The sequence below is a fragment of the Zea mays genome, chromosome 7, assembly GCF_902167145.1.
Source record: "Zea mays cultivar B73 chromosome 7, Zm-B73-REFERENCE-NAM-5.0, whole genome shotgun sequence".
In the NCBI taxonomy this organism is placed as follows: domain Eukaryota; kingdom Viridiplantae; phylum Streptophyta; class Magnoliopsida; order Poales; family Poaceae; genus Zea; species Zea mays.
Genome location: NC_050102.1, coordinates 169,234,266 through 169,246,524, shown reverse-complemented (window position 1 = coordinate 169,246,524; position 12,259 = coordinate 169,234,266).

Genomic DNA, 12,259 nt, shown 5'->3' with positions numbered 1-12,259 from the left:
TGCGCATCGAGGAGGAGCGGAGCGGGGTCACGCCTAATCAAAACTGGCAGACCCCGTACCTGCAATATCTCCACCGAGGAGAGCTACCCCTCAACCAAGCCGAGGCTCGGCGGTTGGCGCGGCGCGCCAAGTCGTTCGTCTTGCTGGGAGACGAGAAGGAGCTCTACCACCGCAGCCCCTCGGGCATCCTCCAGCGATGCATTTCCATCACCGAAGACCAGGAGCTCTTACAAGAGATACACTCGGGGGCTTGCGGCCATCACGCAGCACCTCGAACCCTTGTTGGAAATGCCTTCCGACAAGGTTTCTACTGGCCGACGGCGGTGGCCGACGCCACTAGAATTGTCCGCACCTGCGAAGGGTGTCAGTTCTAGGCGAGGCAGACCCACCTGCCCGCTCAGGCTCTGGAGACCATACCCCTCACCTGGCCGTTTGCTGTGTGGGGTCTAGACCTAGTCGGCCCCTTGCAGAAGGCACCCGGGGGCTACACGCACCTGCTGGTCGCCATCGACAAATTCTCCAAGTGGATCGAGGTCCGACCCCTAAACAGCATCAGGTCCGAACAGGCGATGGCGTTCTTCACCAACATCATCCATCGCTTTGGGGTCCCGAACTCCATCATCACCGACAACGGCACCCAGTTCACCGGCAGAAAGTTCCTAGACTTCTGCGAGGATCACCACATCCGGGTGGACTGGGCCGTCGTGGCTCACCCCATGACGAATGGGCAAGTAGAGCGGGCTAACGGCATGATCCTGCAAGGGCTCAAGCCACGGATCTACAACGACCTCAACAAGTTCGACAAGCGATGGATGAAGGAGCTCCCCTCGGTGGTCTGGAGTCTGAGGACAACACTGAGCCGAGCCACAGGCTTCACACCGTTCTTTCTAGTCTATGGGGCCGAGGCCACCTTGCCCATAGACTTAGAATACGGTTCCCCGAGGACGAGGGCCTACGCCAACCAAAGCAATCGAGCTAATTGAGAAGACTCACTGGACCAGCTGGAGGAGGCTCGGGACATGGCCTTACTACACTCGGCGCGGTACTAGCAGTCCCTGCGACGCTACCGCGCCCGAGGGGTTCGGTCCCGAGACCTCTAGGTGGGCGACCTGGTGCTTCAGCTGCGACAAGACGCCCGAGGGCGGCACAAGCTCACGCCCCCCTGGGAAGGGCCTTTCGTCGTCGCCAAAATTCTGAAGCCCGGAACATACAAGCTGGCCAACAGTCAAGGCGAGGTCTACAGCAACGCTTGGAACATCCAACAGCTACGTCGCTTCTACCCTTAAGATGCTTCCAAGTTATTCGTACACCTCGTTCACACACAAAGTCTGGTCGTCAAGGAAGGGTCAGCCTTGCCTCGGCAAAGCCCGACCCTCCCTCGGGGGCTAGAAGGGGGGAACCCCCTCTGCGTCGAAATTTTCCTCGAAAAAAGAAAAAAAATCTTTTCTGCCAGAATGCCTTTCGTGCTTTTCGACTACTTCGAAAGTGGATCCTGAAAACGACGGAGTACACGTAAGCAGCCAAGGCCGACCGAGCCGAGGGACTCCTACGCCTCCGTGATACGGATACCTCACTCATCACCTTCTGCGATAAGTAACTTGCGCTCGGATAAGTGATTCCACGGACCGAACAAGTCTTCACGCTCGAAAGCTCCTCTGCCGGAACGATTTTTCGGGCCTTCTCGACTGTGTCGGTGACAGAACCCTATGGACGAGTAAGAGTGCGCGTAAGCGGCAAGGCCGACCGAGCCGAGGGATTCCTACGCCTCCGGGATACGGATACCTCACTCATCACCTTCCGTGAAAAGCAACTCTCGCCCGCACAAACAATTCTGTTACTGACAAATAAGTCCGGATACTCGAAACAAGAGGAAAAGGGACGCAGCTTTACAACACGACGACAGTGTGTTTGGGCCTCGGCGGTCGCAGAAAACATACACACGCTACAAGACAACCCGATCCTGCAGGCTCGGACATTGATAGTTGAAGGGGGCAGCAGCACCCTCGGCGTCAACTACACCTTCGGCGGGGTCTGACCTAGCCTCGGACGGCGACGCGGTTGGAGGATCTCCACCCCGAAGGACGACATCAGCACCACACCCGGGCCATCGCCGCCAGGGTCTTCTCCAGGAATCCGGCTCGAGCAGACGGCTCGGCCGGCCACCCCGAGGCCTCGGCCAGCTGTCCCCCAAAGACATCAGCCCGGCTTGTGGCCTCGGCAACTCAACTCCGGCGTCGGTCTCGCCAGTGGACGACCCGGCCAGGCTCTGGCCGACCAAATCTTCTTTTCGAGCCAACTCTGCCTCTGTCCGTGCTGACACCGCTACCTCCGACTTCGGCTCATCGAAGGGCGGCCGAGGGGTTCCTTTAACTAAGCAAGAGAAGCCTCGGACAGCAAGGCCGACCAAGCCGAGGGACTCCTACACCTCCGGGATACGGATACCTCACTCGTCACCTTCGCACGAGGCGACTCACGCTTGGTGAAGCGGTTCAGATAACCAACAGGCAAGTCTTAGTGCTTGAAAATGAGGAAAAAACACAGCTTCGCGCCGAAAATACATGCATGTTCAAGCCCCGACAACCGTAATGAACAAGACACCGGCACTCAAAGTGCCATTGCAAATGAAACTCCGGTTCCACCTCCGCAGGTACGAACAACCCCGCACGATAGGGGGCCTGCGGAGCAACAGAAGACCGACGAACGGTTCGCCGTCGCCCGCTCCAGCAGCGGCGACGACGACGACTTCTGCTCTGGGGGGCCGAACAGCAGCAGCGATGACCTCAGGGCGGATGCTGCTGCCATGAGGCCCTCGCCAATGCCCTCACTCGAGAGGCAAGGACGGGCAGAAGGCCGTAGAGTTGGAGGTCAGTCCGTGGGCGGCACCGGCTAGCTCGTCGGCGGAGAAACCTCTTCCGGCTGCCATGGCGGAAGGCGGCGCCGGGAGCGGCTCCGAAGCCACTCGGCTTAGAGAGCCAGGCACGCGGCAGCTGCCAACGCCACGAACGGCGAACGCCCTTCCCCCCGATCACTGAGGGAAGGAGTGGGCCGCCGCCCGCGCAGGGACCGACCCCAACTCGGCACACTCCCCTCCCCAGCACTGATGATGAACATCCTTGAAGCTGAGGGAGGGGCAGAGGCCGCAGCCCGGTTCGCTTCTCCCCGCCATCAAGCTGAAGGTCACCATCTTGGGTGACCACCGGTGAGGGGATGCGGCCGGGCTGCCTGATGAAAATCCTTGAAGCCGAACGATGGCTGAAAGGTACCAACTTCCACGAAGTTGCGTTCCTCCGACGACAAGGCGGAAGGATTGCGGGCGTCCCCCATCCTGGGGCTCGGAAGGTGGAAAGACACGGTGCATAAGGGAGCGCGAAGACATGGCCGCCTTTCAAGGAGGTCACCCTCCATTTAAAGGCGACTCTCCCCGCTTGCGTCCTCAGCCATCGTGGGCTGAGTCTTCTCCAACACGCTCCAAGGTCCTCCCCCCACGACACGGGGGCTGGGCCCCATGCGTCATGCAAGCTGGTCCAGGGCAGAAGGAGCCAAACCGCCGCGCGCAGGGCATGCAACTGCCCAGTGGTTACAAGCATTCCTCCACTTTCGCGTAGACCAGCGAGTGAAAGGGTGGACAGCCATGCAGTCGGCATGCAAACGCGCCAAGTGGGCACGCCCCTTCGACTCCAACGCGCCCAGCATGGAGGTCCAGGCCCACACGTCATGCAACCGGCGCGCCGGTTGCTACGTGCGAGCAACTGCACCGCCACTCGCACCGCTACCGCGCCTCCTCGACTGCGGAACCAGTACCGCGACTCGAGGCAACCCTGCGTATGACCCAGCAGTGCCAGCCAGGAGCGACGGTCAATACGGCCAAAAATGGGCCGGCAATAATGGCGGTGGCAGGCGGACAGGAGCAGCGGTCGCGTCGTCAGCCAAGCTTACGTCCCATCCAGGGGCAGCGAGAGAACCCTCTCTCACGGCGTGAAGACGGCGCGCCCGTGTTCCGTTCCTCGAACGGCTCGCACACGCGCAACGGCCGCCTCGCATTAACTCCGCGGCGGGATAGGTGGCGCCTCAGGCAGGAGAAGCAAGCGACGCTTCGCCTTCGCCATAATGACCGTGTCGAAAAAGGTACGCCACGTCATTCGATTTCGTATCCTTTTCCTCTTTCTCTCTCTTACAATAGGGACCGGGAAAGGGGGATACCCCGAAAAGGATCCTTCTCCGCGAAGGAAACAGGCCCCGAGCCTCCCTACTGATCAGAGGTTCAAAGGCTGGCCCCTCGGAGGGGTTCAATGGCCGCCTCAGAGTGCTTGGGTTCTGCGCCCACTACTGGTCAGAGGTTCGATGGCCGGCCCCTCGGAAGGGTTCAACGGCCGCCTCAGGCCACTCGGGCTCCGCGCCCACTACTGATCAGGGGTTCGTAGGCTGGCCCTCGAAGGGTTCACAGTCGCCTCAGACACAGAGCGAGGGATGACCCTAGGTATGTTCGATACATAACCAAGGCTCGGGCTACGCTCCCGAGGTACCTGAAAGGGAAATGTGCCTTTGGGCCATTTCTAAGTATTTTGGTGATTGAGTGCAAACACAAGTGCTTAAATGTGAAAATATGCCCATGGATGAACAAAGTGCAAATCACAAGTTAAGGTATGTTTCTAAGCCTTAGTACATTAGTTTTGTGTACTAACATCTTGTCTAAGTGTTAAGAAACAGGAGAAAGAAGAAAAGAAAAGAAGTGGAGAGTGGCTGTGTACAGCCAAAGTCTGCTTCGGACTGGGGCACCGGACTGTCCGGTGTGCACCGGACAGTGTCCGGTGCGCCAGACCAGCGCGGAGCAAACCAGCCGCTCTCGGGTTTTTCTCCGGCGACTTCGGCTAAAATTCACCGGACTGTCCGGTGTGCACCGGACTGTCCGGTGAGCCAACGGTCGGCCGGGCCAACGGTCGGCCGCGCGATCGGCGCGCGACACGTGGCCGAGCCAACGGTCGGAAAGATACACCGGACTGTCCGGTGTGCACCGGACATGTCCGGTGCGCCAACTGTGCGCAGATCTGCATCAGAAAGCAACGGTCGGATGAGCTTTTTATGGAAACAAATCGGGCACCGGACAGTGTCCGGTGTGCACCGGACTGTCCGGTGCGCCCGACGACAGAAGGCAAGGATAGCCTTCCAGATGTGTTCTCAACGGCTCCTAGCTGCCTTGGGGCTATAAAAGGGACCCCTAGGCGCATGGAGGAATAAACCAAGCATTCCTTGAGCACTCTTGATCACTCACACATCAATCTCGCGCACTTGTTCGACATTCTAGTGATTTGAGCTCCGTTCTAGTGTGCTAGTCTTTTGAGCTCAAGTCTGGGTTTTGTGTGTGCGTATTCGCTGTGATCTTTGTGTCGTGTGTGAGTTGCTAATCCCTCCCTTGCTCTGTGATTCTCTGTGAACATCTTTTGTAAGGGCGAGAGGCTCCAAGTTGTGGAGATTCCTCGCAAACGGGATTGAGAAAAGAAAAGCAAGAACACCGTGGTATTCAAGTTGATCATTGGATCACTTGAGAGGAGTTGAGTGCAACTCTCGTCCGTTGGGACGCCACAACGTGGAGTAGGCAAGTTTTGTACTTGGCCGAACCACGGGATAACCACTGTGTCATCTCTGTGATTGGATTCTTGTGGTTATTGTGTTTTGACTCCTCTCTAGCCACTTGGCATAAACTGTGCTAACGCCTAATCAAGTTTTGTGGCTATAAGTTTAAGTTTTTACAGGATCACCTATTCACCCCCCCTCTAGGTGCTCTCAATTGGTATCGGAGCCGTTCTCTTCAAGAAAGGGACTAACCGCCCGAAGAGATGGATCCTAAGGGGAAGGGAATTGTGATCAACGACAAGGAGAAGGAGTCCTTCGTCAACGAGCCAAGGGATGACAAGTCCAACGACTCGGGCGTGGGCCACAGGCACAAAGATGGGAAGAAGAAGAAGACAAGGCGCATCAAGGAGATCGTCTACTACGACAGCGACGAGTCCTCTTCTTCCCAAAAGGACAACGACGATCACGACAAACAAAAGACGGTTAACTCAAACTTTTCTTTTGATTATTCGCGCATTCCACATAGCTCAAATGCTCATTTGCTCCCCATTCCACTTGGCAAGCCTCCTCACTTTGATGGAGAGGACTACGGATTTTGGAGTCACAAAATGCGTACTCACCTATTTTCTCTCCATCCAAGCATTTGGGAGATTGTAGAAAGTGGAATGAAATTTGATAGCTCGGATAGCCCTTCATTTATTAATGAACAGATCCATAAAAATGCACAAGCTACTACTGTGTTGCTAGCCTCTCTGCGCAGGGATGAGTATCACAAGGTGAGCGGCTTGGACAATGCCAAGCAGATATGGGACACCCTCAAGATCTCTCATGAGGGGAATGATGTCACCTTACTCACCAAGATGGAGTTGGTGGAGGGCGAGCTCGGACGATTTGCGATGATAAGGGGCGAGGAGCCGACACAAACATACAACAGGCTCAAGATCCTTATCAACAAAATAAGGAGCTACGGAAGCACGCGATGGACGGATCACGACGTCGTCCGCCTAATGCTAAGGTCATTTACCATTCTTGATCCTCACTTGGTGAACAATATTCGTGAAAATCCTAGGTACATCAAGATGTCGCCCGAAGAAATCCTTGGAAAATTTGTGAGTGGGCGAATGATGATCAAGGAGGCAAGGTACGTGGACGACGCGTTGAATGGTCCAATCCATGAGCCTCAACCCATTGCTCTCAAGGCAACAAGAAGCAAGGAAACGCTACCCAGCAAGGTGGCACAAATTGAGGCGGCCGGTCTTAATGATGAAGAGATGGTCCTCATCATCAAACGATTCAAGACGGTGCTAAAGAGTCGCAATGGACAGCCGAGCAAGACTAAGACCAAGGGAAAGCGATCATGCTTCAAATGCGGTAAGCTTGGTCATTTTATTGCTAACTGTCCGGATAATGAAAGTGACCAGGAAAAGGGGAACAAAAGAGAGAAGAAGAAGCACTACAAGAAGGCCAAGGGCGAAGCACATATCGGAAAGGAGTGGGATTCGGACTGCTCCTCCTCCGACTCCGACAATGAAGGACTCGCCGCCACCGCCTTCAACAAGTCATCTCTCTTCCCCAACGAGCATCATACTTGCCTTATGGCAAGGGAGAAGAAAGTAAGTACTCGAGATACCACTTATGCTTCTTCTAGTGATGATGAATCTAGTGATGAAGATGAAATTGATTATTCATGCTTGTTTAAAGGTCTAGATAGAACCAAGGTAGACAAAATTAATGAATTGATTGATGCCTTGAATGATAAGAACATGCTTGTAGAAAAGCAAGAGGATTTGTTGTATGAAGAACATGATAAATTTGTTAGTGCACAAAATTCTCTTGCTCTAGAAAATAAAAGAAATGAAATGCTTTCTTGTGAATTATCTTCTTGCCATGAGACAATTTCTAAATTAAGAAGCATTAATGACGATTTGAATGCTAAATTAGAAATATCAAATAAATCTAACTCTTGTGTAGAACATGTTGTAATTTGTACTAGGTGTAAGGATTTTGATGTTAATGCTTGTAGTGAACACTTAGTTTCAATTTCAAAACTAAATGATGAAGTGGCTAGTCTTAATGCTCAACTTAAGACTAGCAAAAGTGATTTTGAAAAACTAAAATTTGCTAGGGATGCCTACACGGTTGGTAGACATCCCTCAATTAAGGATGGGCTTGGCTTCAAGAGGGAAGCCAAGAACTTAACAAGCCATAAGGCTCCCATTCCCGCCAAGGAGAAAGGGAAGGCCCCTATGGCTACTAGTGCTAAAAGGAACCATGCCTTTTTGTATCATGATAGAAGACATACTAGAAATGCAAATAGGAGTTATGATGCTTTTGATTCATATGTTTATGACTCTCATGCCATGTTTGCTCCTAGTTCTTCTTATGTGAATAATAGAAATGTTACTAGGAAAAATGTTGTTCCTAAAAAGAATGTTATTCATGCTCCTAGGAAAGTAGCAAATGAACCTTCTATCATTTATTATGCTTGCAATGCACCCTTTGCAATTTGTAGAAAGGATAGAAAAATAGTTGCTAGGAAGTTAGGGGCAAAATGCAAGGGAGACAAAACTTGCATTTGGGTCCCTAAGAATATTTGTGCTAACCTTGTAGGACCCAACAAGAGTTGGGTACCTAAGTCCCAAGCCTAAATTTGCCTTGCAGGTTTATGCATCCGGGGGTTCAAGCTGGATTATTGATAGCGGATGCACAAACCATATGACGGGGGAGAAGAAGATGTTCACCTCCTACGTCAAGAATAAGGATTCCCAAGATTCAATTATATTCGGTGATGGGAATCAAGGCAAGGTAAAAGGATTAGGTAAAATTGCAATCTCAAATGAGCACTCAATTTCTAATGTGTTTTTAGTTGAGTCCTTGGGATATAATTTGCTATCTGTTAGTCAATTATGCAACATGGGGTATAACTGTCTATTTACAAATGTAGATGTGTCTGTCTTTAGAAGAAGTGATGGTTCACTAGCTTTTAAGGGTGTATTAGACGGCAAACTTTATTTAGTTGATTTTGCAAAAGAGGAGGCCGGTCTAGATGCATGCTTAATAGCTAAGACTAGCATGGGCTGGCTGTGGCATCGCCGCTTAGCACATGTGGGGATGAAGAACCTTCACAAGCTTCTAAAGGGAGAACACGTGATAGGTTTGACTAACGTACAATTCGAAAAAGATAGACCTTGTGCAGCTTGTCAAGCAGGTAAACAAGTTGGAGGAGCACATCACAGCAAGAATGTGATGACCACTTCAAGACCCCTGGAGCTGCTGCATATGGACCTCTTCGGACCCGTCGCCTATCTGAGCATAGGAGGGAGTAAGTATGGTCTAGTTATTGTTGATGACTTTTCCCGCTTCACTTGGGTGTTCTTTTTGCAGGATAAGTCTGAAACCCAAGGGACCCTCAAGCGCTTCCTCAGGAGAGCTCAAAATGAGTTTGAGCTCAAGGTGAAGAAGATAAGAAGCGACAACGGGTCCGAGTTCAAGAACCTTCAAGTGGAAGAGTTCCTTGAGGAGGAAGGGATCAAGCATGAGTTCTCCGCTCCCTACACACCACAGCAAAATGGTGTGGTAGAGAGGAAGAACAGGACGCTAATCGACATGGCAAGGACTATGCTTGGTGAGTTCAAGACCCCCGAGCGGTTTTGGTCGGAAGCCGTGAACACGGCTTGCCACGCCATCAACAGGGTCTACCTTCACCGCCTCCTCAAGAAGACGTCGTATGAGCTTCTAACCGGTAACAAACCCAATGTATCTTACTTTCGTGTATTTGGGAGCAAGTGCTACATTCTAGTGAAGAAAGGTAGAAATTCTAAGTTTGCTCCCAAAGCTGTAGAAGGGTTTTTGTTAGGTTATGACTCAAATACAAAGGCGTATAGAGTCTTCAACAAATCATCGGGTTTGGTTGAAGTCTCTAGCGACGTTGTATTTGATGAGACTAATGGCTCTCCAAGAGAGCAAGTTGTTGATTGTGATGATGTAGATGAAGAAGATGTTCCGACGGCCGCTATACGGACCATGGCGATTGGAGAAGTACGGCCACAGGAACAAGATGAACAAGATCAACCTTCTTCCTCAACTATGGTGCATCCCCCAACCGAAGATGACGAACAGGTACCTCAAGTGGAGGCGCTTGATCAAGGGGGAGCACAAGATGATCATGTGATGGAGGAAGAAGTGCAACCGGCACCTCCAACCCAAGTTCGAGCGATGATTCAAAGGGATCATCCCGTCGACCAAATTCTGGGTGACATCAGCAAGGGAGTAACTACTCGATCTCGTTTAGTCAATTTTTGTGAGCATTACTCTTTTGTCTCCTCTATTGAGCCTTTCAGGGTAGAGGAGGCCTTGCTAGATCCGGACTGGGTGTTGGCCATGCAGGAGGAGCTCAACAATTTCAAGCGCAATGAAGTTTGGACACTGGTGCCTCGTCCGAAGCAAAATGTTGTGGGAACCAAGTGGGTGTTCCGCAACAAACAGGACGAGCACGGGGTGGTGACGAGGAACAAGGCTCGACTTGTGGCAAAAGGTTATGCCCAAGTCGCAGGTTTGGACTTTGAGGAGACTTTCGCTCCGGTGGCTAGGCTAGAGTCCATTCGTATCTTGCTAGCATATGCCGCTCACCATTCTTTCAGGTTGTACCAAATGGATGTGAAGAGCGCTTTCCTCAACGGGCCAATCAAGGAGGAAGTGTACGTGGAGCAACCCCCTGGCTTCGAGGATGAACTGTACCCCGACCACGTGTGTAAGCTCTCTAAGGCGCTCTACGGACTTAAGCAAGCCCCAAGAGCATGGTATGAATGCCTTAGAGACTTTTTAATTGCTAATGCTTTCAAGGTTGGGAAAGCCGATCCAACTCTTTTTACAAAGACATGTGATGGTGATTTGTTTGTGTGCCAAATTTATGTCGATGACATAATATTTGGTTCTACTAACCAAAAGTCTTGTGAAGAGTTTAGCAGGGTGATGACGCAGAAATTCGAGATGTCGATGATGGGCGAGTTGAACTACTTCCTTGGGTTCCAAGTGAAGCAACTCAAGGACGGCACCTTCATCTCCCAAACGAAGTACACGCAAGATCTGCTAAAGCGGTTTGGGATGAAGGACGCCAAGCCCGCAAAGACTCCGATGGGGACCGACGGACACACCGACCTCAACAAAGGAGGTAAGTCCGTTGATCAAAAAGCATACCGGTCAATGATAGGTTCTTTGCTTTACTTATGTGCTAGTAGACCGGATATTATGCTTAGCGTATGCATGTGTGCTAGATTTCAATCCGATCCTAAGGAGTGTCACTTAGTGGCGGTGAAGCGAATTCTTAGATATTTGGTTGCTACGCCTTGCTTCGGGCTCTGGTATCCAAAGGGGTCTACCTTTGACTTAGTTGGATACTCAGACTCCGACTATGCTGGATGTAAGGTCGATAGGAAGAGTACATCGGGGACGTGCCAATTCTTAGGAAGGTCCCTGGTGTCATGGAACTCTAAGAAACAAACCTCCGTTGCCCTATCCACCGCTGAGGCCGAGTACGTTGCCGCAGGTCAGTGTTGCGCGCAACTACTTTGGATGAGGCAAACCCTCCGGGACTTTGGCTACAATCTGAGCAAAGTCCCACTCCTATGTGACAATGAGAGTGCTATCCGCATGGCGGAGAATCCTGTTGAGCACAGCCGCACAAAGCACATAGACATCCGGTATCACTTTTTGAGAGACCACCAGCAAAAGGGAGATATCGAAGTGTTTCACGTTAGCACCGAAAACCAGCTAGCCGATATCTTTACCAAGCCTCTAGATGAGAAGACCTTTTGCAGGCTGCGTAGTGAGCTAAATGTCTTAGATTCGCGGAACTTGGATTGAATTGTAGCATACATATGTTTATGCCTTTGATCATGTTCATTCTGCATTTTGTTGCTTATTGTGGTGCTCAAGTTGTACAAACACTCCCTGGACCTCACAAGTCCGTTGCAAAGTGATGCACATGTTTAGGGGGAGATGTGTTACAACTTGACCCTTTGAGACTAACCATGTGCTTGAGTTTGATAATTTAGTCTCGAAGGAGGATTGAAAGGGAAAAGGTGGACTTGGACCATGAAAGACTTCCACTGCACTCCGATGAGAGGGTAACTAATTCCAAGTTCATCTCATGAAATCTTATTGCCATTTGCTCTTAATTGAAGACTTTGGTGAGGCAATGGGGTTAAAAGGGCCAAGATTGATCCCGTTTTGGTGCTTGATGCCAAAGGGGGAGAAAATAAAGGCCAAAGCAATAAATGGATCAGCTACCACTTGAGAAATTTTGAAAAAGTAGAATAGAGCTTTTGGTTTGTCAAAACTCTTGTATTGTCTCTTTTGTCAAAAGTTGGCTTCTTGTGGGGAGAAATGTTGATTATGAGAAAAAGGGGGAGTTTTTGAAATCCGTGGTCAAATTCTTTGGAATGACTCTCTTTATGCTTCAATATGTGTGTTTGACTTAGAGATAGAGATTTGAGTTTGATTTGCAAAAACAAACCAAGTGGTGGCAAAGGATGATCCATATATGTCAAAACTCAAAGTTAGTTTTTATTTGAAGTAGTTTTGCACTTGTTCCACTTGCTTTATGTTGTGTTGGCATAAATCACCAAAAAGGGGGAGATTGAAAGGGAAATGTGCCTTTGGGCCATTTCTAAGTATTTTGGTGATTGAG